Genomic DNA, 25,639 nt, shown 5'->3' on the forward strand with positions numbered 1-25,639 from the left:
GTCTGACTCTCTCTGTCTACCTCTGCCCCTTCACCCCAAGGTTGTCTGCCAGAAATCCCAGGTCTATTTCATTTCTTCAACAGTAAAATCTTGCATTGTGTATTATGCGTTTGGCTCAACCAAAAGTACATTACTGTTCACACGACCTAGTCTGGTTAAAACACAAGACATTTGGTGTTCATTCCTAATCTGATACTTGTTATTATTTTCAGAGTTCAGAGCAGAAACTGTGGGCACTTACTGATGAGTTAGTCCAGCGAAATGACACAATAACCAATCTCCTGAAGGATAAGCAACAACTGGAGGAGCAGATCCAGGTGAGCTGTTTGGGCATTCCCATGCTGACGAGATCTGATGAACCCTTTGGATTAATTAAACTCAGAGATTCACCTTTTTAAGAATGAAACAAGGAATTGCAGATGCTGGTTTACACAAAAGGACCCAAAGTGCTGGAGTAACCCAGTGGATCAGACAGCATCTCTGGAGAACATGGATAGATGATGTTTTGGGTCGGTATCCATATTTAGACCTTTATATTACCTTTGCATATGCACAGCCTACTTTGGTAATTGAACAAATATGCTTTTAAACTGATGTGATGTACATTTAGCAGCAGATCAGTACATTTGATGCACTGAAAAGCATTTTAGATTTAAGATTAGATCAGATTCAGGTCTGGTTGGTGATGAATCAAACCTCTTTTAAAAAGGAAAACCTTTCAGTAAATAAAGTGAAGGGCATCTGTGATACCTCTTAGTTCCTTGCAGTGACTGCAGACTATTGTTTAATGGCAGTGACCTGGATAACATTAATTTCAGGCACATTCAGCTTCAGCTCAGCCATATTCAGATTACACACCATCATATCACTGCAGTCAGGAAGTCTGCACCACAGTGCAAGATAATACAGTCTCGAATGGAAATCTGTCTTCATTCAAATTTATAGCAACTTTCTTCTGTGTTCTTGGTGAGTTATTAGTATCAGTGTAGCGTTCCTTGCTAACCTGGATTATTGCAAGAAGTCAGCCTTCTGTCAAGTATTTTGTCAATGTAAAGGGAAATGAGACTGGTTGCAGGGATGTTGATGAAATGTTGTCAACTGCTGCATGTTTGAAGTGACCTGGCATTGATTGGGACATTTATTTCAGTGTGGGTCAAGTTGAGGAGGTGTACTCCATTTAGTTTAGTTTAGAGATACAGCGTGGAAACAGGCCCTTCGGCCCACCGAGTCCACACCGACCACATTAACACTATCCTACACTAGGAACAATTTATATATATATACCAAGCCAATTAACCTACAAACCTGTACGCCTTTGGAGTGTGGGAGGAAACTGAAGTTCTCTGAGAAAACCCACGCAGGTCAAGGGGAGAACGTACAAACTCCGTACAGCCAAGCACCCATAGTCAGGATGGAACTAGGGTCTCTGGTGCTGTAAGTGCTGTAAGGCAGCAACTCTACCACTGTGCCACCGTGCCGCCCTGGGTCTCTGGTGCTGTAGGTGCTGTAAGGCAGCAACTCTACCAGTGCGCAACAGTGCCGCACCAACTTATTAATCCCTCTGTTAAAAACTGTTTTCATTGATACATTCTGAGTAAATCACCGCGATTTTAAAGGGTAAAAGCACCAACATTTCCTGACGTTCCTCATCTCCAGTGGTTTTCAGTCGTCCCTCTTGCACTGCTCTACTACCTCAACATACCCAAAACTAGGCCACGCGCCCTGCCAAACTATGCATCACCTGTTAACAAAACATCCTGTACTGTAGATATTACATTGGGTGAGAGATAATGTTGGAAGCCTAGATGACTAGTGAAGTTTAGTGTGGAAGTTGTGACGGTAAGAATATTGCAGAATAATTGAAATGACGTGGCAAAATAAATCGGACTGATTTAACCCGAGCAGATGTGCATGAATGCTCCTGGAACATAAAACGCACACCTCCAGATTCTGGGACAGTGTCTTCCCAGTTGTTATCAGACAACTGAATCGTCCTACCACAACTAGAGAGCAGTGCTGAACCACAGTATTATCTGCCTGGTTGGTGACGGCTCACTCTATCTTTGATCAGACTTTACTGGCTTCACCTTTGCACTAAATGCTGTTCCCTTATCACGTATCTGTTCATTAGGTCTGTACTCATGCTCATTAGCCAAGTATGTTTTGCACCATACAAGGAATTGATTTGCCATACTGCCATACCAATAAAAAGCAACAAAACACACAAATTACGTTTTAATATAAACATGCACCACAGTGACTCCTCAACATTCCTCACTGTGATGGAAGTCGAAAACAAAGTTCAATCTTCTTCCCTTCTTTGTTCTTTGTCGGGGGCCTTGAGCCTTCCGTTGACGGGACGATCTTGGCTACCTAAGCCAGTGGTCGGGCCCTCCATGTCGGGGCGATCAAGTTCCTGCATTGGGGAGGGAATCTTAGCTCCCCCGTGCCGGGCGATCAGACCCCGGGTCGGGGCTGGTCGAACCTCCTGCGACTTTGGACTTTCCCGACATCAGCCTCTACCCAAGACTGCAAGCTCCCCGATGTTGAAATCCGCAGGTGTCGATCCCAGGCAAGGGATCGCAGTCTCCGATGGTAAGTCCATGGCCCCGCGGTGGGGCTCAAAGTCAGTCTCGAGCAAGGCCACCAGCTACATGATGTTAGGCCGCAGAGCGACCTGAGATACGATCCAGAAAAAACTTGCATCTCCAGCAAGGGAAGAGATTGAAAAAAGATTTCCCCTGACCCCCTTCCACCTCCCCCCCCCCCCCCATAAAACAAACCAGAGAACATTTACACATACTTTTAAAACATATATTTGACTAGCTTGATCCGGAAGTGGCGGTGCTGCCCTGCAGCTGTGGCTCGCCGGCAATCTATTTGTCTTTCTTCTTTTCTTGTCCATTTGTTAGTGTTAGATGTATGAAATAGTCTATCTTTAGCTGTGTATATGTGGGGGGTGGTGGGGGGGTGGGGGAAACCTTTAAAAATCTCTTCCTCAACGGAGATGCGACTCTTTCCGGGTCGTATCTCCGTTTGCGCTGGGAAAAAAAACGCGGGGCCTTCCATCGCCCGGTGTGGCTCGGCCGCTGGACTTAACAGTGCCCGGTGCAGCTCGGCCGCGGGGCCTTCCATCGCCCGGTTCGGCCGCGGGACGGTTCAGCGCCAGGTGCGGCTCGGCCGCGGGACCTAACATCGCCCGGCGCGGCTCGGTCGCGGGACCTAACATCGCCCGGTGCGGCTCGGCCGCGGGACTTTACATTGCTGGTGCGGCGAGGCCTTCCATCGCCTGGCGCGGCTCGGTCGCGGGACCTAACATCGCCCGGTGCGGCTCGGCCACGGGACTTTACATCGCTGGTGCGGCTCGGCCGCGGGGCCTTCCATCACTCGGCTCGGCCGTGGGATGTTTCAGCGCCCGGTGCGGCTCGGCCACGGGGACTTGGGCGTGGGGAAGGGAGCGGAAGTTGTGTTGCCTCCATCACAGTGAGTGGGTGTTTGGAGTCACTGTGATGGGTGTTTGTGTTGGGGTTATGTGTCTTGTGTTTCTTCTTTTGTGTGACTGCTGGTAACGTAATTTTGTTCAGTACCTCGGTACCGAATGACAAATAAAGGCTCTGTATCTGTATCTGTATCTGTATGTTTTTTGAGGAAGTAACAAGTGAGTTTGATATGATCTCCATGGATTTGGGGAAAGTCTTTGGCGGTCACACCTAGTAGGTTGATCGGGCAAACTGAAGTCCTTGGGACCTGAAGGAAGGGGAAGATTAGATAAAATGTTAGCTTAGTGGAAAAAAAAGCAGGAGATTTATATTTGTATTTTACTACTGAAGAGCTGTATACAAACAGATTCTGGAAGATAGACACAAAATGATGGAGTAACTCAATGGGACAGGCAGCATCTCTGGATAGAAGGAATGGGTGACATTTTGGGTCGAGACCTTTCCTCAGAAGATGCCGCCTGTCCCGCTGAGTTACTCCAGCATTTTGCTTCTATCTTTGGTGTAAACCAGCATCTGCAGTTCTTTCCTACACGGGATTCTGTAAGACTTATTTCTAGATTCTTTGCTAAGTTAATGATGGAGACCAATGGCTGGGAAGTGGAATGAGCTGAACAGCACCATGTTTGGCCAGGCTGGACACGAAGGCTGCTTCTCTTCGATGTTGTGTAAAGGTTTATGATCTCCGTGGTGTGTGCCCAAACTCGGGTTGAGTGCGTACTGATAGCATGTGAGACGGCTGATTCATTGGTTCTCTGAGAGGGGAAGTGATTAATGGGGGCTGAGAGACTGGAGAGCTGATTAATGTAAACCAGCACAGTAAAGATTGCTTTAATGGGAATTGTGAGTGTGGATCTGACTGACGAAAGCCAAGAATGTGCAGACTGCTAAATTGTTTGGAAAAACGAGGAATGCAACCTGAATGAAGAGCCGAAAGATCAGGTGCACATTATATTGACAAAGGCAATGAAATCAATAGAGTGAGTAAGTAATTTATTTGTTAATGTTTAGGGTTGTTTTGAGAAGCAAGGACTAGGATTAGTTGGAGATGGGGTAAGGTAGTGGCTGGGGATACTGCAGTGGGCAGACATAAGAACAAGCAAGCCGTCAGCTTGAAGAGGAAGGCCCTGTGGTTGGAATGCAAAGTGCCTGTTTCCATGCTGTATATTTTATAAGAAAGCAAGTCGAGCTGCTGCCTGGTAGCACCAGAGACCCGGCTTCTATCCTGACCGCGGATGTTTTCTGCATGGAAGTTATATATTCTCTCTGTTGACCTGAAATGTCACCTATCCATTATGTCCTCTTGTATATTAACCAGCATCTGCAGTTCCTTGATTCTACACCTTAATTGGTCACTGTTCGTTGCTCCTCTGTGTAGGTGAATGGTAGATTTGAGGGGAAACAATGGGAATGTGAACAGAGTTTAGTTTAGTTTAGTTTAGTTTAGAAATACAGCGCAGAGACAGGCCCTTCGGCCCACCGAGTTCCCACCAACCAACGATCCCCACACACTAACACTATCCTACACATACTAGGGACAATTTTACATTTATACCAAGCCAATTAACTTACAAACTTGTACATTTTGGAGTGTGGGAGAAAACCCACACAGGCCATGGGGAGAACGTATAAACACTGTACGGACAAGCACTTGTTGTCAGGATCAAACCCTTTAATAAATTATGCAGGATTAGTGGAAATGCATGGTTGATGGTTGGCATGGACTTGGTGGGCTGAAAGGACCTTTTCCATGCTGTATATCCCCATGACTATAATTAAATAATGCAGGACTAGATCCAAGACTGCGGATACATATTTTCGGAACCATGTCAGAATAATATTACTAAATGAAGTTGTCAGGAATTATAGTTTTATTGCACGGATAGGATTACAGGGAAGGGATAATATGCAGGAGTAGTCAAGGAAACATATTGTGAATGACAGTGAGGGCCAAGGGTATGATAGGACAATGCAGAAAGAGTTTTATGGTGCATGAGATAGGGAAATAAGGCATGTTTAAAGGTGAGATTGAGGGCATTGGGGAAATCCAATTGGTAACAGTCAACAGGGGAAAGGGAGATCTGTTCCAGAGAAGCAGAGGAGAAATGCAAGAACAAAGTGTTATTAAAGGACACCAGGGGAAGAGGAAACTCATGCTAATAATGAGGGGAGCGACAGGGAAAGGAATGGAAAACAAGGAGAGAGATAAAACGAGGTGAATGGGAAAAAAGATGGCATTGGAGAAATGGAATGCCAAGAGCTAAAGAGGCAAAAACCAATCTGGCAATAGCAAATTAAGAGGAGAAGGTGGGGAAGGGAAGTCTGTGGTGTGAACGAGATAGCAAAATTAGACGAATAGCATTGACTAATATAATTTCATTTGACTTTTTTGAAAACGTTGATCATTTCTTTGTACTCCATTACACGTTCATATAACAATGACATGTGGTTCTGTATTCTTGATAGCTAATGATACATCATTCCAAAGATAGACACAAAATGCTAGAGTAACTTGGCAGTTTAGGCAGCATCTCTGAAGAAAATGGATAGGTGACATTTCAGGTCAGGACCCTTCTTCAGACTGATAGATCATTGATACATCATTCCTTCCTGCTCTTCAATGATATTTGCTTGCCTGGTTGATTAAGAGCCTTGATCTATTGTAAACGTATGGGTAATGAACAATGATTAGTGATCCATCTGGTAATTTAATTGTGTGCCATCCAAGTGAAATCAAGTGTTGGAAGGTAATATCATTTGAGTTTTAGCTTCTTGGAAGTCTTATTGCAAAACAGAAATGTTTAGATTTGTTTTTAATGTGGTACATGTGGAACAGGGGGAGCCTAGTTCACTGAAATGCAAAGCTCCCAAATAGAGAAACTTATCAAGCAATTCAATTCAAGTCTTAACCTTGACATGCATTTGACAAGCTTTCAGTCTTTTATTCTGCTGAATGCCAACTTTCTATCTTCTCTCACCACAGGCAAGGCCCCAGAATACTGCAGAGTAGCTCGTAATGTTACTTTGCAAGGGTAATAAAGTGTTTTATATAGAGGACGGTGAGTGTCTGGAACATGCTGTCAGTGTAGTGATGGAAGCAGACATGATTCCTGGCATTTAAGAGGTTTTTAAATGGGCACAAGGAGAATTTATGGGCAAGGATTACATGCAGGCAGAGGAGATTATCTTAACTGGGCATTGTGAGCAGAAGGGCCTCTTCCTGTGCTATACTATGATTTGGTGGAAAGTTACAGGTTCAAACAACATTCCGGAGAGTTGAGTTCAAATCTACTTTAGTCATCCATTACAGAAGTGGGAGAGGGTTGCATTGGCTGGGATACTTGCGTTGACACTTAGACCCAGTCAGAAGTGCTGAACACACATGTTGTACTGCGCCTCTAACAATGCTATGCATCAATAATGGAGTGATTGTGGAGGCAGAGAACTACACATTGGTCACTAATATCATCAACCCAGGATGAGTGCCTTGCCAAAGGTAGACACAAAATGCTGGAGTAACTCAGCGGGTCAGGTAGCATCTCTGGAGAAAAGGAATCTGTGACTTTTTGGATGGGAACCCTTCTTCAGACTCCAGGATGAGTATCTTGCCAACTGTCTTCCTGGTGAGATGTTAATATGGGTCTATGTATGTTCCTTTGGATTGAGATAGAAACATTGCCATGTGATTTTAAGATAAGAATGATAAGATAAGAAATTCACCATGTTAAAATGTTAGGTTTATGGTGTTAGCTACAGGGAGAGGTTAAGTAGGCTGGGTCTCTATTCCATGGAGCGTAGGAGGATGACGGGTGATCTTATAGAGGTGTACAAAATCATGAGAGGAATAGATCAGGTGGATGCACAGTCTTTTACCCAGAGTAGGGGAATCGAGGACCAGAGGACATAGGTTCAAGGTGAAGGGGAAAAGATTTAATAGGAATCTGAGGGGTAATCTGGTGGGTGTATAGAACAAGCTGCCAGAGAAGGTAGTTGAGGCTGGGACTATCCCATCGTTTAAGAAACAGTTGGACAGGTACATGGATAGGACAGGTTTGGAGGGTTATGGACAACGCGCAGATGTGGGACTAGGGCAGATGGGACATTGTTGGCCGGCGTGGGCAAGTTGGGCCGAAGGGCCTGTTTCCGCACTGTATCAATCTATGACTTTATGACTCTTAAGAATTGCAATCCTCTTTAATGATCTTGGGAGTACTAGTTGTGCATCTAACGTATTTTAAAGAAAATATGTTCTGGTCATAAACACATTGCTGTTTGTGGCTTTGCTGGCGACAAATTGTCCATTGTGTATCCTTTGTTACAACAGTGATTACAGTTCACAATTACTGATGGTTTGTGTGTTGTCTGAGTTACGTGCCTGTGATGTTACTGCGAGCATGATTTCCATGTACCAGCATCGACTTGACGAATATTTCCTTCATTGTAAAGTGTTTGGAAAGATCTTGAAGTCATTAGAGGAGTTGTTTAATGCAAGTTATACTGTTACTAATTTTGCCAAATTACATGCAGCTTTGAGATGTGGGCATGTAGCCATTAGGAGAAGATTTGAGGCCAACAGAGCATCAATTCATCAAATGCGCTTATGGTTAACAGAACGATCTCGTAAAATTAAACTAGATTCAAGTGCTAATCTAAGAAATCAGATAATTCTGCATTAACATCTTTGTACGTCCACTCTACGTTCAGCTGCATACCTTAGATGCACACATTATCATCCTTCCCAAATGCTAATTTCGGTGATGGACAATATCTATTTCTGAATCATGATATGAGCATAATTTCTGCCAACTCAGTCATTAATGAATCCATTTACATCAACCACGACACAGCTTTTTCATGCATGACAATGTCTATTCTTCGCTTAATTTCAGTTACAATTATATAATTCACCCATCTTGTCAAGACCTTTCCTCCAGAAAATTCAGTACATTATTTGAAATCTAGCACATAAGTAGAAATGATGACCACATAATTTATTAGATTATCATTTTAGGTGCCAATAACTTAATTTCCATCCTCAGGGGGATATTTTTAGTTTAGTTTAGTTTTGAGAAGTACAGTGTGGATACAGGCACTTTCGAAGGGCCGAATGGCCTACTCCTGCACCTATTTTTCTATATTTTCGGCCCACTGGGTCTGCACTGACCAGCGATCCCCGCACATTAACACTATCCTACACACACGAGGGACAGTTTTTAAATTTACCAAGCCAATTAACCTACAAACCTGTACGTCTTTGGATTGTGGGAGGAAACTGAAGATGTCGGAGAAAACCCACGCAGGTCACCGTGAGAACGCACAAACTCTGTACAGACAGAACCCGTAGTCGGGATCGAACCCCGGGCTCTTTGGTCATATATTGGTCATCCTTACCTGATTAGGCCTGCATGCAACTCCAGACTTGGTTGACCAGAGTATAGCTGAATGAGCCACTCCATCCCAGATGGATGACCATCAACTGCTGAAGGGCAGTTATTGATGACCTTGACAGCAGCACTCAAATCCGGAACAGATCACAGATCAAGATGTTGAAAAATAAATAAATAAAATAAGAATGAGAATTCCATTGTTGTGTAAACATATTGGTGTAGACAAGGATAGCAGAAGGAGCGTTGCATCTACGTAACATCTTTCAGACTGTATCATGATACCCCAAAACACTTTACAGCCTAGGCCATCCCATCTACATCATGAGCCAAAATGTAGCTGTCAATATTTTTTAACAAAAATAAATTTAATCAATTATTCTAAGAATAATATATCCAATACAAAACAATACCAAACAAACCCATCACCATAATACAAAATCACCCAATTATCTAAAAAAACATTCTTAAATGTTAAATACACTCTTAAACAACTATATCACCATCCTTATTAAGGAGGCTTTCCATGGCCCACGTGCTCAGCAGTCCCAGAGATCCCATGAACAGCGGGTAGTCCTTCGCTAGTACCACCCGGGCACGGACGTGACCCCGGAAAAAGGGCTTTCCAGCTTGTCATCTTTCCTATGATATGGTGCCCTGAACTGAACATAATATTCTAAATGCGGCCTCACCAATGTCCTACACAACTGCAACATGACCTCCCAACAACTATACTCAATACCCTGACTGATGAAGGCCAATGTGCCAAAATCCCTTTTGACCACCCTATTTACCTGTGACGCTACTTTACAAACTATGTACCTGCACTCCTAGATCCCTCTGCTCTACAACACTCCCCAGAGCCTTACCATTCACTGTGTAGGTCCTGCCAATGTCAGACTTCAAAAAATGCAACACCTCACATTTCTCTGTATTAAATTCCATCAGATATTCTTCAGCCCACCTGCCCAACCGATTAAGCTCCGACTCCAATTTTTGACAACCATCTTCACTGTCTATAATACCACCCATTTTTGAGTAATCTGGAAATTTGCTAATCGTGTCATATGCATTCTCATCCAAATCATTGATGTGGAAGACAAACAACAATGGGCTCAGCTGAATGATATTCTTATCATTTTCATTTTAATTGGGACCCATGTATAACTTAAGAAACTCTGATATTGTCCATCAGTGTCAGGTCAGCATGTAACCAGTCACCAAAGCTGCTGCCTCTGGAGTAGGCAATGAGAATGTTCGTGATGATCCCTCCCAACTCCACCATATCCTTGTCTGCATTCTCTCCCCTAGCCCGACCATCACTCTTCATAAACTCTTATTAAATAACATTTGCACCATACATTTGCCAACATTTCCAACAAAAGTAAATGCAGAGAAGATCCATCTGTAGAGTAAAAAGTGTCTCATTCTAAATTCTTTATAGGTTTTGAATAAGCATCTCAGCTCCAAGTCTAAACTGTCTCCTTTATAATACAAAAGAGAATGGACTTGCTCCAACATCTGTTACTGTTTAAAATCAATACATCTGTGTTCAATACATGACATATTTTTCAATGAATAATTGCATTTTCATGTGGTTTTTAGTAAGGTTTATTCTACACTGTCAAGAACACAAAAGAGAAGTTTAATTGAACTGGCATGAGTTTCACCCAAACTTAAATATTGCTCAAAATAATGAAGTTCTGAAATGTTTTTTAAAAATGCTGTTCTATTTAGAACTTAACATTATGTCAAAGTACTTTTTTTACACACTCAGTTCTTTGAACCCTTGAGACTGTTTAAATATGTGGACTTGTAACATTTATAGAGTACCTCGAAAGTTGGTGCACAAGGATTTAACACACACGTGATTTTGCAAGACTTCACTTTAAATGTATTGGACAATTGGATTTGTAATAGAAATAAAGAAATGTTCTTGAGCTCAACAATTATCACCATGTGATACAGCATGGAAACAGGCCTTTCGGCCCAACTTGCCCACTCCGGCCAACATGCCCCAGCTACACTAGTCCTAACTACCTGCATTTGGCCCATATCCTTCCAAACCTGTCCTATCCATGTACCTGTCTAACTGTTTCTTAAATGTTGGAATAGTCCCTGCCTCAACTACCTCCTCTGGCAGCTTGTCCATACACCCAACACCCTTTGTGTGAAAAAGTTACCCCTCAGATTCCTATTAAAACTTTTCCCCTTCACCTTAAATCTATGTCCTCTGGTCCTCAATTCCCCTAATCTGGGCAAGAGACTCTGTGCAAATACCCAATCAATTGATTTTATAAACAATGTAATGAATGAAGGCAGATTATAATTGGTGGAGGTACTCAAAGGTTCCTACACTATTTATGAACAGACCAGACCAGTTAGCGTTCGGGATGGTTATCCTTTCTGGATGGTTACTGGAAGATCTACTGATGAATAGCATTTAATGAAGGGGAAATGTAAGGAGACCACATAAATGTCTTTTCAGGTGAGGCAGAGGTTCACTTGCACCTCCTTCAACCTCATCTACTGTATCTGCTGTTCCATGTGTGGACTCCTGTATATCGGCGAGACCAAGCGCAGGCTCGGCGATCGTTTCGCTGAACACCTCCGCTCAGTCCGCCTAAACCTACCTGATCTCCCGGTGGCTCAACACTTTAACTCCCCCTCCCATTCCCACACTGACCTTTCTGTCCTAGGCTTCCTCCATTGTCACAGTGAGGCCCAGCGCAAATTGGAGGAACAGCACCTCATATTTTGCTTGGTCAGCATACACCCCAGCGGTATGAATATTGTCTTCTCTAACTTCAAGTAACCCTTACTTTCCCTCTCTCTCCTTCCCCTCCCCTTCCCAGTTCTCCAACCAGTCTTACTGTCTCCGACTACATTTTATCTCTGTTTGCTTTGTTGTTACCTTCTTCCAACTAACAATGATCTATTCTACATATTCCTTGATCAACATTCCCTTTGTCCTGTTTTCACACCTCACAATTCCTTATCTATGTACCGCCCACTCCCCTGACATCAGTCTGAAGAAGGGTCACGACTTGAAACATTACCCATTCCTTCTCTCCAGAGATGCTGCCTGTCCCGCTGAGTTACTCCAACATTTTGTGTCTATCTTCGAGTTAAACGAGCATCTGCAGTTCCTTCCTACATATTAATGTGCATTATCTACACTACAAACCACTCAGTACGATTTGGTATATGATTAATTGCAAGAATTAAAATAATCATTTGAGAAACTGAATATGTTAAAGATATATATAATGGTTTGTGAAGAGATCAAAGGTTTGGGAAATTTTATCGTGAATGGTAAAACATTCACGGGAAAACAGAGGAAAAAACAGGAGATTCCACAGATCAGGAGCCAGATCGTAAAATAATCAGAAAAGCAAAAAAGGTGCCAACCAATTTTGGAAACAGCTAGCAATTCTAGCCCAGGTAAAAGGTCTCAAAATCACCTCAGATAAACTGCGACCTTAAAAAGAGGGGACTTCTCGGAGGATTAACTCATGGTCTATTATTCAATCAACTAAAGTTGAAAATAGCAGTGAGGAAATAGAGATTTTGGAATATTTGTGCAAGCTCTGTAGCACTCTGTGTTCCCATCGTATTCCTCGAACCTCTGTACAGAGTCCAGGTTATCGTTCCCTGGACTCTCTTCACTTTCCCCCTCAGACAAATGAACAATCTTGGCCTCTGGGACCTGGCCAGTGGTTAGAGAAGAAACAAAAACCCCATCAAAATCTCTACAATCTCCTCTCTCGCCTCCCTCAATAACCTGGCACTTATCCACCTTAGTGCTCTTCAAAATCTTCAGCACCACCTCCTTCTCAATCTCACACTGCCCTTGGATATTTGTATTCTCCACACTGATCTTATTGTCCTCGAAACCCTTCTCCTCAGGTGAATACAGATGTAAAGTACCTCACCTACCTCCTCCAACTCCAAGACAGACCTAAAAGCCCCCATCTTCACCTGTGTCTTCTCTGCGTTCTCCTCCCTCAGGCATAACAAGGATAGAATTCTCCTGGTCCTCACCTTTCACCTCACCAGTCGCCACATCCAATATATCACCCTCTGTCCTTTCCACCACCTTTAACATGGTCCCACCGGCAGACTGGTCATCCCATCCCCTCCAGTTTCCACAGAGCTCTATCTTCAGATGCTAACCATTTTAACACCCCTTCCCATTCCCATTCCCATACTGACCTTTGTGTCCAGGGTCTCCTCTGTTGCCAGAGTGGTAAAATGGAGGAGCAATGCTTCATTCCACTTGGCTAGCTTACAACCCAAATCGATGAACATTGAATTCTCTAATTTAGATAACTCTGCCCTCCTTCCCCATCGCCCCTTTCTGCCTTACCCCCCTCTCTCTTTCCTGCACCACCCTCCTTCTACCTACAAGGAACCATTGTGTGTTGACAATATTCAAGGCTTAGACAGGAATAATGGCCACTTGAATAAGATATTTAAGGGAAAGTTCCAGTGGGATCTATCTACTTTGCCACTGAAGTTGACTTTTATGCCTTGGTTGGGCACTGGTGAATCTCATCATTGAAGTCTACCTTTGCCACACATGGTTCCCAAGATGTGGGAAGCATTGACATTTCCCAGTCTCATGGTGAATATTGTTTCTCAGAGGGAGAATATTATAAAAGAGGTAAAAGTCTAGTTAGTGAAAGCCTCACCAACTGTCTGTCTGTCTGTCCCTTCCTTTTGTTGTTTGTTTGTATGTGTTAAATGTGTGTTTTTAATGTTCTTTGGCTTGTTTTATGTGGGGTGGGGTTGGGGGAAACTTTTTCTAATCTCTTACCTCGACGGAGATGCAACGTTTTTCCATATCGTTTCTCTGTCCGCACTGCGGCCTAACATCGAGGAGTTGGCGGCCTTTGCTGGAGCTCCACCGTGGGAGCCTGCGGGACTGTAACATCGTGGAGCTCGTGGTCTCTGGTCAGTGACCGACTTCGGGAACTCCAAGCCACAGGAGGTTTGATCGCCCCAGCGGGGGAACTTCAATCGTCATCTGTAGGAGGACGATCAGGTGCTCACACTGAGTACACATGATGTACAGCGCGCGCTGCAGAGGATCAACCCACGCAAGGCCGCAGGCCCGGACGGAGCTCTCCCCCAGGATGGGTACTGAAGGGCTGTGCTGAACAGCTTGCTGAGGTATTCACAAATATCTTCAATCTGTCTCTATCTCTGGCAACGGTCCCCAAGTGCCTGAAGTCAGCCAGGGGTTGGACACGTTAGAGGCAGGAAACATGTTCCCAATGTTGGGGGAGTCCAGAACAAGGGGCCACAGTTTAAGAATAAGGGGTAGGCCATTTAGAACGGAGATGAGGAAAAACCTTTTCAGTCAGAGAGTTGTAAATCTGTGGAATTCACTGCCTCAGAAGGCAGTGGAGGCCAATTCTCTGAATGCATTCAAGAGAGAGCTAGATAGAGCTCTTAAGAATAGCGGAGTCAGGGGGTATGGGGAGAAGGCAGGAACGGGGTACTGATTCAGAATGATCAGCCATGATCACATTGAATGGTAGTGCTGCCTCGAAGGGCCAAATGGCCTACTCCTGCACCTATTGTCTATTGTTTCAGGTCGGGACTCTTCTACAGACTGATTGCAGGCGATATGGGAAATATGGTTGGGAGAGAGGAGAGGCAGAACAATGCATGGCTGGTAATAGGTGAACACAGGTGAGGGTTTGTTGTGATAGGCAGATTGTTGGACGAAGGCCAGAGATGAAAACGTAGATGCGAACCCAAAAGGACGTAGAGTTGCGAATTGTAAAACTCGGGGATGGAAAAGTTGGGAATTGTGTAGCAGAAGATGCAGGTGGAGATGGGGTGGAAGGGGAGAGAAGAAACCAGTGCAAAGTCAGCCAGGGTTCAGGGGATGGGAGTGGGGGGGGGGGGGGGGGGGGTGGGGGGGGGGGGAGGTACCTGCAATTGGAGAATTCAATGTTCGCAGCATTGGGTTGCAAGTTGAGTTGACTTTGCAGTGCACGTGAACCTCTGCCTCACCTGGAAGGATTGCTGGAGTCCCTGGATGGAGTCGAGGGGGGAGGTGTAGAGGCAGCTGCTGCTTGTCCTGCGCTTACAGGGGAAAGTACCTGGGGAGTGGGTGGTGTGGGTGGGAGGGATGAGTAAACCAAGCGTTTAATAACAATCTTGGCATTTTTGTGAAGTGAACATTGGAGTGTGCATTCAGAGGGGGTGAGATTGGAGCGGATTAGAATTGAAATGTTTGCTGAGTTTCACCCTTCCCTCTCCCCACCCATCTCCATAACTGCAGTGAGAATTTACCCTCTGTACATGAATAATTTGGGACAGAAGATTTGCATAACATTCAAGCCAAATAATATCCTAGAATTTAGCCGTGGCATATATAAGTGGCAGTGGGGTCTTTCAAGAATTCCAGGACTTTAGGAACCTCTTAACTTTGAAAGCGCGATGTATTCAAATCCTGATTTCCAAGTCTCCGGAAGATATAAAGCATTTTACTCCATTTGTAGACAATAAAAAAGGCAGCCAAGTTCTTGATAAACTGCTTGTAAATGGTGCCAGGTGGTAACAGGTGTATGGAGCTGTACTTTGGTCAAACCCCTGTAAGGAATGGTTGACTGGATTCATCGATTGAATGATCAATGACACAGCTTTGTATTTTGTATCCTTGTACTGACGTTCAAACATCAGACTTTCAAGATCCAGTTAGGGCTGAGCAAGAAAATAAGCAGGTAATCGTGGACAGTTCACCTTTTATATCGACAGATGTTAAGTCCTTGTGATTCGTAATAATAATTTAAAGAAAGGATTTGTTCATACAATGCCAAATTAAGTAGGAACCTATGGCGAGTCCGAAACTTGTTCGTTGTAGAAGAAGTTTATTGCGACAGCAATATTCGAATACAAAGGTTAAACAACAAGGTAACGGACAACCATCAAAAACTCACTGTCTTCTTCGAAGACTTCTCTGAACTACTCTTTTCGGGCGCCAAAAGCGCACATGACATCGCTGTCCAATCAGCGATGTCGCTCTCTGGACCAATCCCTACGGTCGCGCCCACACGTGACCTTTCCGGCCAATCTGAGGGTTCGACGACCAGGACCACTCTCTATGGTCACTACATGACCCCCCCCAGAACCCGAGGTACGGAACCTAGTAGGGAGCCGGATTTCGCGACCAGAACGAGTAAGGAGAGGAGCAGCCTGAACCACAGGAGCCTGGGATTCCGTGCTTGTTGGCACAGCCTGAGCGGGGGGTTCTGGACTGATCGGGACTGTTGGAGGCCGGCCTCTCCTAGGCGGTTGGCCGACCAGGACTGGTTGGTCCGGATCCAAGTGTGCAGGTTTAAGCCTGGACACCGAGACGAGCTCACTCCTGCCGCCCACGTCTAAGGTGAAGGTAACCGTCCCCTTACGCAAAACCCGGAACGGCCCTTCATAGACCTTCTGCAGCGGGGCACGATGGGAATCTTTTCGCAAAAACACAAACTCACAGTCCTTCAGTGAAGGTGGTTCGTGTACCATGGGACACCCATGACGTGAAGTCGGAACTGAGGCCAGGGAACCTACCCGTGCCCGGAGCGAAGCTAAAACTGATGGGACTGGAGGCAGCTGGTCGGGGGGGGTCCGGAAGCAAATCCCCGGGTACTCTAAGTGGCGAGCCATATACTAACTCCGCGGACGAAGTACCGAGATCTTGCTTAAGAGCAGTCCGGATGCCCAGAAGGACCCAGGGGAGTTGGTCTACCCAGTCCGGGCCTTCAAGCCTCGCACTGAGGGACGCTTTAAGTTGACGGTGGAACCTCTCTACAAGTCCATTTGCCTGGGGGTGGTATGCAGTAGTGGGTTGTAACTTGGAACCGTACAGCTCTGCGAGCGCGGCCCAGAGGGATGAAGTGAACTGCGGCCCCCTGTCAGTAGTAAAAACTGCCGGGACACCGAAACGTGCTACCCAATGGAGGGCCAAAGTCTTGGCACAAGAGGCTGCCGAGATATCAGACAATGGGAAAGCCTCTGGCCACCGGGTGAACCGATCCACCACCGTGAGGAGATGGGTGTAGCCCCGCGAACTGCTGGGACCTCGAACTCCTGTACGGGGGGCTGGACATGGCGCTGGACTTTAGCGGTCTGGCAGGGAACGCAGGAACGGGCCCAACCAGCTACCTGTTTGCGCAGGCCATGCCAGACAAACCGAGCGGCTACTAACGCAGAGGTGGAGCGTATGGACGGGTGCGCCAGCCCATGAATGGCATCAAAAACCCGGCGCTGAAGGGAGGGCGGCACTACCGGCCTGGGACGGGGAAGGGAAACATCGCACCAGACTTTTGTGCCTTCCGACCCGCAGGCTAACTGAGCCAACTTCAACCCCGAAGTGGTGGACTGGTATGCCGAAGCGGTATCCGCCAGAAGCTGTGCTTCCGCAAGCTCCTGGGGATCCACCTCGCAGTCCACCGCCGAAATGGGGGAACAAGCAGGCCTAGACAGGGCGTCAGCAACGGCATTAAGCTTACCCGCGACATGACGGACATCGGTGGTAAATTCGGAGATGGCAGTCAGGTGCCGCTGCTGGCGGGCCGACCATGGGACAGACAATTTGAAAAATGCAAATGTTAATGGTTTATGGTCCGTAAAGGCCACAAATGGGCGGCCCTCAAGGAAATACCTGAAATGACGAACAGCTAAATAGAGGGCCAGAAGCTCTCGGTCAAATGCGCTATACTTCAGCTCAGCCGAATTCAGTTGCCGGCTGAAAAACGCCAAAGGCTGCCAAAGGCTACCGACCTGCTGCTCCAAAACCCCGCCCACCGCCACGTCAGAGGCATCAACCGTCAGGGCCGTGGGGGCGGAGGGGCTCGGGTGGACCAACATGGTGGCGTCTGCTAATGCTGCCTTAGCTGCTGTAAAAGCCGACTCTGCGGCCGGGGACCATATCAACTCTACCGGTTTACCCGCAAGGCACTGGAAGAGCGGGCGCATGACCCGCGCAGCTGCCGGAACGAACCTATGGTAGAAGTTAACCATACCTACGAACTCCTGCAGCCCTTTCACTGTGGTGGGCCTGGGAAATGCCCGGATAGCCTCCACCTTCGCGGGCAAAGGGGTGGCGCCGGCAGGGGTGATTCTGTGCCCTAAAAAATCGAGAGAAGGAAGGCCGAATTGACACTTGGAGGGTTGGATAATGAGCCCGTGGTCTTGGAGCCGCTGGAACACAGTCCGCAAGTGGACCTGGTGTTCCTGCACTGAGGGGCTGGCGACCAGGATGTCGTCCAAATAAATAAACACAAAGAGTAAACCCCGACCCACACGGTTCATCAGTCGCTGGAAAGCCTGTGCCGCGTTCTTTAAACCGAAAGGCATGCGCAACCATTCGAACAACCCGAACGGAGTGATTGTGGCAGTTTTCTGTATGTTCTCCGGCCGCACAGGAATTTGGTGGTATCCTCGCACCAAATCGATCTTGGAGAAAACCACCGCCCCTTCCAGCCCAGACGAAAAGTCCTGCAGGTGCGGTATGGGGTAGCGATCAGCCGTGGTGACAGCATTGAGACGCCGATAATCGCCACATGGTCTCCACCCCCCAGATGCTTTGGAGACCATATGCAACGGCGAGGCCCACGGGCTGTCGGACTGACGGACAATGCCCATTTCCTCCATTTTCCTGAATTCCGCCCGCGCCACCACCAGTTTGTCTGGCGGTAGTCTCCTGGCCCGAGCGAAAACGGGAGGCCCCTCGGTGCGAATGTGGTGGACCACGCCATGCTTGGCCGAAAGGGCGTCAAAACGCTGGATGAGCAGCTCTGGAAACTCCGCCAGGACCTCAGCATACGAGTCAGGGGCCGCGACAACGGCCTGGACAGTAGGGCTGAGCGGGGAGGCGATTGTCGGAGCGACGGGCTCCTCGCTGGCGGAGGGTCGGAGGCGGTTACCGCGGACATCAGGGACCAGTGAAAAGGCCCAGAGAAAATCTGCGCCTAGGATCGCTTGTCTGACGTCTGCTACGATGAATGGCCATTCGTACGTGCGGAGGCCTAACACAAGGGACATCTTCCGCGTTCCGAACGTGCGAATGGGGCTGCCATTAACCGCGATGAGGGTGGGACCTGTCTTACCCGATCTGGTTTCGAGGTCGGTCGGCGGCACTATACTGACGATGGCTCCCGTGTCCACCAAAAATTCTGTGTCCGTGAATCGATCTCGGACGTAGAGGCGTCGGTTCTGGCCAATCGCAACTGCCCCTATGTACGATCGGCCGAGGCATTTCCCGCGAAAGTACAAGGTGAGCGGCAGTTGCGGGATTCTCTACCCCATCGTAGGTGATAATAGCACCAGCCGCGCTTGTGCGGATCTTTTTGGCGGGCTTTTGGAGAACTGGCGGGAGACGCGGCGCCATCTTGATGTCGCTGTGGCGTGGTCACTGATGTCGAGACCTTGTTGATCGAACCGCTTCCCTTCGATTTGGCCGCTATGAGCGCATCCGCTTTTTCTGCATATGCTTCGGGGTCCTTAAAAGAACAATCCGTGAGCAGAAGTCTGACATCTTCGGGAAGCTTCTCTCGGAATGCCTGCTCGAACATGAGGCAATCCGTATGCTCACCGGCTAGCATCATCATCTCGGCCATGAGAACGGACGGCAGTCGATCCCCGAGATCCGGTAGGTGCAGAAGTTTTTTAGCGCGGTCGTGCCTATGGAACCCAAAGGTTCGTAGTAACAATGTCTTCATTGCCTCGTACTTGCTTTCCGCAGGCGGATTAACGATGAACCGCATCACGCGTGTGGTCGTCTCCGGTGATAGAGCGCTGACGAGATAGTAATACTTCGTCGCGTCGGCCGATATGTTTCTTAAATGAAACTGGGCTTCGGTGTGGACAAACCAAGATTGCGGTTGATGTGTCCAAAACGACGGAAGGTGAACGCTTACTGCGCTTAACTCCGGTGTGCCAGGCGCAGCATCCAACAACGGGGCGTCGTGTTCCTGCTTGGTCGGTGATCGTCCAGATCACGTCGGGGTCACCAATATGGCGAGTCCGGAAACTTGTTCATTGTAGAAGAAGTTTATTGCGACAGCAATATTCGAATACAAAGGTTAAACAACAAGGTAACGGACAACCATCAAAAACTCACTGTCTTCTTCGAAGACTTCTCTGAACTACTCTTTTCGGGCGCCAAAAGCGCACATGACATCGCTGTCCAATCAGCGATGTCGCTCTCTGGACCAATCCCTACGGTCGCGCCCACACGTGACCTTTCCGGCCAATCTGAGGGTTCGACGACCAGGACCACTCTCTATGGTCGCTACAAACCCCTCTTTAATCTCCACTAAGTTAAGGATGAATTGACTTGTTGAACTATTTACTTAATAAATTATTGTAAGAATCAAGAGAAGGTAATTGAGGAAATTAATTCCGACCAGTAATGTTGTAAAGGTGTGCGTCTCTAATGGCATCCAGTATAGGTGGGAAATGCTTCCACTTAATTTTGTTTTCCAGGCATCAGCATGTTAGCAGTGAGGGCAAAATGATGTGCTTTTGACTTCAGGAGCATGGCCCAATTTAATTTATTTTTCATCAGACTTTATTGGTCTCTTTCACATCTGGACTACGAATTCCGATCTCAAAAATCCCCTCTCTAGCTAATGTATTAAAGGAACTGCAAAGCTTGGTCTCACAAACTGTGTCCGAAACGTCCTTTGCCACCTTGGTTGTCTCCCCTGTTGTCCAGCTTTTCTACGCCATCTTTGATTAACCAGTCAGGATGTTCTTGCATTTGGAGACTTGCTAGCTGTGTTTGATTGGAAATACTGTGAAGATTCTCATCCTCTCTGTGCAGCTAAAAATTGAGAAATACTGCATCATACTGCAGAAGGCCCAGGTGCTGCACATATTAAAAACTAACCTGGGACTTACCAGGAGGAGGGTGCCAGAGGTCGATTGGGCCCGCAGTGGGTGCCAGAGGTCAGTCAAGGATGCGCCACTGAGAACTAAAAGGGACCCAGCGTGAGGGGGCCACTGAGAACTAAGTGGGACACGGCATGGGGAGGGGGGCCGAGGACAAAGAGGGACCCAGCGTGGGGGAGGGGGGGGGCGCTAAGAACAAAGAGGAACCATTGGGGGCTACAATAAATACTTGAAGATGAAGAAGAAGGGTCTCGACCCGAAACATCGCCCATTCCTTCTCTCCTGAGATGCTGCCTGACCTGCTGAGTTACTCCAGCATTTTGTGAATAAATACCTTTGATTTGTACCAGCATCTGCAGTTATTTTCTTACATATTAAATACTTTGTAACTTTGTGGCATTAAATCAAGGCAAGATTTCTCCCCAAAGAAGAATGTAAAAAAACTCCATGGCACAGTCCAAAAGGGATTTGTTCTCTAACTCGCCAATATTTTACCCTCCACCAACGTCACTGAAACAGAAACTCTGGCTGTTGCTGTCTGCAGGACTCATGTAGAAAATTAGGTGTCGAGTTTCCAACAATCCAACAGAGGTTGCACTTCAAAAGTACTTACTGTAATTGGTTGCACTGGGATGTGTTAGGGTCATGAAAAGTATGTTATAGTTCAAGATCTTTCCCCATACCATTACGTCAGAGCAGGGAAGAGTGGTGACCTGTTCAATTTTCACAAAGCAGTTAAATACATAATCCCCTTTAAGGACCTTAACAACAATGTCCATATCATTAAGATAACAAAAATGTCCTAAAGTACTTCAAAAGGATTGTTATAAGACAAAGATTACCCGAGCTGCAAAAGATGATGTCCAGGCACCTGATGTACATCGTAGCCAGGGGTAGATTTTAAGGATAGCTTTAAAGGAGGAAAGAGAGACGGGTGTGTAGGAAGGAACTGCAGATGCTGGTTTAAGCCGAAGATAGACAGAGAAAGCTGGAGTAACTCAATGGGTCAGACAGCATCTCTGGAGAGAAGGAATAGGTAACGTTTCGAGTCGAGACCCTTCTTCAGATTGAGAGACAGGGGAACCCTAATGAGAGATATAGATAGTGATATAGAGAGAGAGATAGAACAAATGAATGAAAGATATGCAAAAAAGTAACAATGATGAAGGAAACAGGCTATTGTTAGCTGTGTTACCTGGACTATCTCTGACATCTCCCTCCCGTTTCTGGACCTCACCATCTCCATCACAGGAGAAAAATTAGTGACGGACATTTATTACAAGCCCACCGACTCGCACAGCTATCTGGACTACACTTCTTCCCACCCGGTCCCCTGCAAAAAGTCTATCCCCTACTCCCAATTCCTCCGTCTACGCCGCATCTGTGCCCGGGATGAGGTGTTTCAGACTAGGGCTTCCGAGATGTCCTCGTTTTTCAGAAAACGGGGCTTCCCCTCCTCCATTATAGATGAGGCTCTCACTAGGGTCTCTTCTACATCCCGCAGCTCCGCTCTTGCTCCCCATCCCCCCACTCGCAACAAGGACAGGATCCCCCTCGTTCTCACCTTCCACCCCACCAGCCAGCGGATCCAACATATCATCCACCAACATTTCCGTCACCTACAACAGGACCCCACCACTGGCCATATCTTCCCATCCCCTCCCCTCTCTGCATTCCGCAGAGACCGTTCCCTCCGCAACTCCCTGGTCCACTCGTCCCTTCCTACCCAAACCACCCTAACCCCGGGCACTTTCCCTTGCAACCGCACGAGATGCAACACCTGTCCCTTTACCTCCCCCCTCAACTCCATCAAAGGACCCAAACATTCTTTCCAGGTGAGACAGAGGTTCACCTGCACCTCCTCCAACCTCATCTATTGCATCCGCTGCTCTAGATGTCAACTCATCTATATCGGCGAAACCAAGCGCAGGCTCGGCGATCGCTTCGCTGAACACCTGCGCTCGGTCCGCATTAACGCCACTGATCTCCCGGTGGCCCAGCACTTCAACTCCCCCTCCCATTCCCAGTCTGACCTCTCTGTCATGGGCCTCCTCCAGTGCCATAGTGAGGCCCGCCGGAAATTGGAGGAGCAGCACCTCATATTTCGCCTGGGCAGTTTGCGGCCCGGTGGTATGAACGTCGACTTCTCCAACTTCAGATAGCTCCTCTGTCCCTCCCTTCCCCTCCTCCTTCCCAGATCTCCCTCTATCTTCCTGTCTCCACCTATATCCTTCCTTTGTCCCACCCCCGACATCAGTCTGAAGAAGGGTCTCGACCCGAAACGTCACCCATTCCTTCTCTCCCGAGATGCTGCCTGACCTGCTGAGTTACTCCAGCATTTTGTGAATAAATTGTTAGCTGTGTGCTGGGTGAAAACTAATGCAGACAATGAGACCCAATAAAACGACTTTGAAGCTAGTGTGTCTTGGGTGGGCGTGGGGTGGACAGAGAGGGGAGATGCAGGGGTTACTTGAAGTTAGAGAAATCTATGTTTTTACCGCTGGGTTGTAAGCTGCCTAAGCGAAATATGAGATGCTGTTCCTCCAATTAGTGTTTGGCCTCACTCTGACAGTAGAGGAGACCCGGGACAGAAAACTCAGTCTGTCTTGGGAAGGGGGAAGGGGGAATGGGAAGGGGAATTAGAGTGTCTGGCAACGGGGAGATCAGGTAGGTCTCAGCGAGACCTATCAGAGAAGTGCACAGAAATTTTCATAGAACTTTAAAGGCATAGCCACCAATGGTGGAGCCATTGCAATGGGCTTGAGAGGGAGGCCATCATTGCAGCAGGCGTCTGTCGCTGGAGGAAACGATATATATTGGATGCCTGCTTCGTTCGTTTTGCCAAGTCACTGATGAAGAACCATAAAAAAAGAAATTGATCTTTGGCAGTCAAAAATTAAACAAAGTAAAAACAAATGTTATTGAATTTGAACTATCTAAGCTCTATCTAACTCCACAAGAGGGGGCAGTGGAATGAAGGGATATGGGTAGAAGGCAGGCACGGGGTATTGATTGCGGATGATCAGGTATTGATTGAGGAGGTGATGAAGGTAATCAATGAGGTTAGGGCAGTGGATGTTGTTCACGTGGATATTAGTAAGGCATTGGATAATGTTTGGCTGATCCAGAAGATTAAAATGGATGGGATTAACAGTGTCTTGTTCATATGGGTTCAGGCCTGGCTTACTGACAGAAGGCAGGGTTGTGGTGGAAGTACAGTAATTCATGCTGGTGATCTGTGGAGTTCTGCAGGGATCTGTGCTGGGACCTCTGATGCCAGTGATATATCTATAAATAGATAAAGGACTTGGATGTAAACATGGGCAAGTAAGTTTGCAGAAGACACCAAGATAGCTGAGGTTCTGGGGTGTGAGGGAGACTGTCAAGTAGGGTTGCCAACTTCCTCACTCCCAAATACGGGACAAGGTGACCTCCTTCTCACCTAGGTGATAAGGGCGGCCACCACTGGTGGAGCGGGAGCACGTGGCCGCTGACTGGGTGAGGTCACATGGGGCGCGGGACGGTGACGTCACCTTGTCCCGTATTTGGGAGTGAGGAAGTTGGCAACCCTACAAATACGGGACAAGGGCGGTCCCAAAATACGGGATGTCCCGGCTAATACGGGACAGTTGACAACACTACTGTCAAGGTATATAGTGGGATATATATCAGCTACAGTAATGAGTAGGGAAATGGCAGATGGAGTTTAATCCAAGCAAGTGTGAGGTGTTGCACTTTGGAGGTCAAATATAAGGGGAAAGTATGCAATTAATAGCATGATCCTTAACTGCATTCATGTGCAGAGGGATCTTGGATCCCTGAAAGTGGGACCACCAGTAGATAGAGTGGTAAAGATGGCATATGGTATGCTTGTTTTCATCGGTCAAGGTATTGAGTATAAGGGTGAGGAAGTCATGATACGGACTTTAATTTGGGCCATATTTGGAGTATTGCTTGCAGTTCTGGTTGCCCCATTCCAGGAAGGTTGGGGAGGTTTTGCAAAGGGTGCAGAGGAGGTTTACCAGAATGATGCCTGGATTAATGAATATTAGCTAGAGGGCGAGGTTTGACAGACTTGGATTGTTTTGTCTGGAACTCCGGAGGTTGCTGGGAGACCTGGCAGAGGTATTTAAAATGATGAGGGTGGAAGGTCAGAAGGCCAGGATGGAAAAATCAAATACTTGAGGGCAAAGGTTTAAGGTGAGAAGGGCAATGTTTAAAGGAGATGTGAGGGGCAAGGTTTTTTACACAGAGGGCGGGGAGTACATGGAATGCACTGCTGGGGGTGGTGGTTGAGTAGAGTTGCCAACTGTCTCGTATTAGCCGGGACATCCCGTATTTTGGACTAAATTAGTTTGTCCCATACGGGACCGCCCTTGTCCTGTATTAGTAGGGTTGCCAACTTCCTCACTCCCAAATAAGGGAGAAAGAGTGACATCATCGCCTCACGCCCCACACCCCACGCCCCACGTGACCGCACCCCGCCAGCGGCCACGTGCTCCCACTCCAACAATGGTTGCTACGCAACCTGCCTCCTGGCCCTGGTGGAGCGGGAGCACGTGGCCGCTGGCTGGGTGAGGTCACGTGGGGCGCGGGGCGGTAACGTCACCTGTATTTGGGAGTGAGGAAGTTGGCAACCCTATGGTTGAGGCAGAAATGATAGTGGCATTTAAGAGACGTTTGGACAGACATATATGGTAGGATACGGGTTGTGTGCAGGTAGATAGGAGATGGTCCTGGCATCATGTTCGACAGAGACATTGTGGGCCGGAGAGCCTGTTCTTGTGCTGTACTTTTATATGTTCTGTTTTCATGGTTAGACTGTGAAGTATTGCACTCAAGACTATTTTGCTT

The 25,639-nt window shown here is 47.1% G+C and overlaps 1 protein-coding gene across 2 annotated transcripts in view; it reads left to right on the top strand.

The window, feature by feature from the left end:
• The first annotated feature begins 221 nt into the window (after window positions 1–221).
• Window positions 222–25,639, top strand: part of LOC144594443 (putative uncharacterized protein MYH16) — a 180,583-nt gene continuing 155,165 nt past the window's right edge. For both annotated transcript variants that reach the window (XM_078400924.1, XM_078400925.1), the window contains exon 1: window positions 222–317. The gene's annotated coding sequence lies outside the window, so the exon portion shown is untranslated. The remainder of the gene's footprint in view (window positions 318–25,639) is intronic.

This window comes from Rhinoraja longicauda, chromosome 6, assembly GCF_053455715.1.
Source record: "Rhinoraja longicauda isolate Sanriku21f chromosome 6, sRhiLon1.1, whole genome shotgun sequence".
In the NCBI taxonomy this organism is placed as follows: domain Eukaryota; kingdom Metazoa; phylum Chordata; class Chondrichthyes; order Rajiformes; family Arhynchobatidae; genus Rhinoraja; species Rhinoraja longicauda.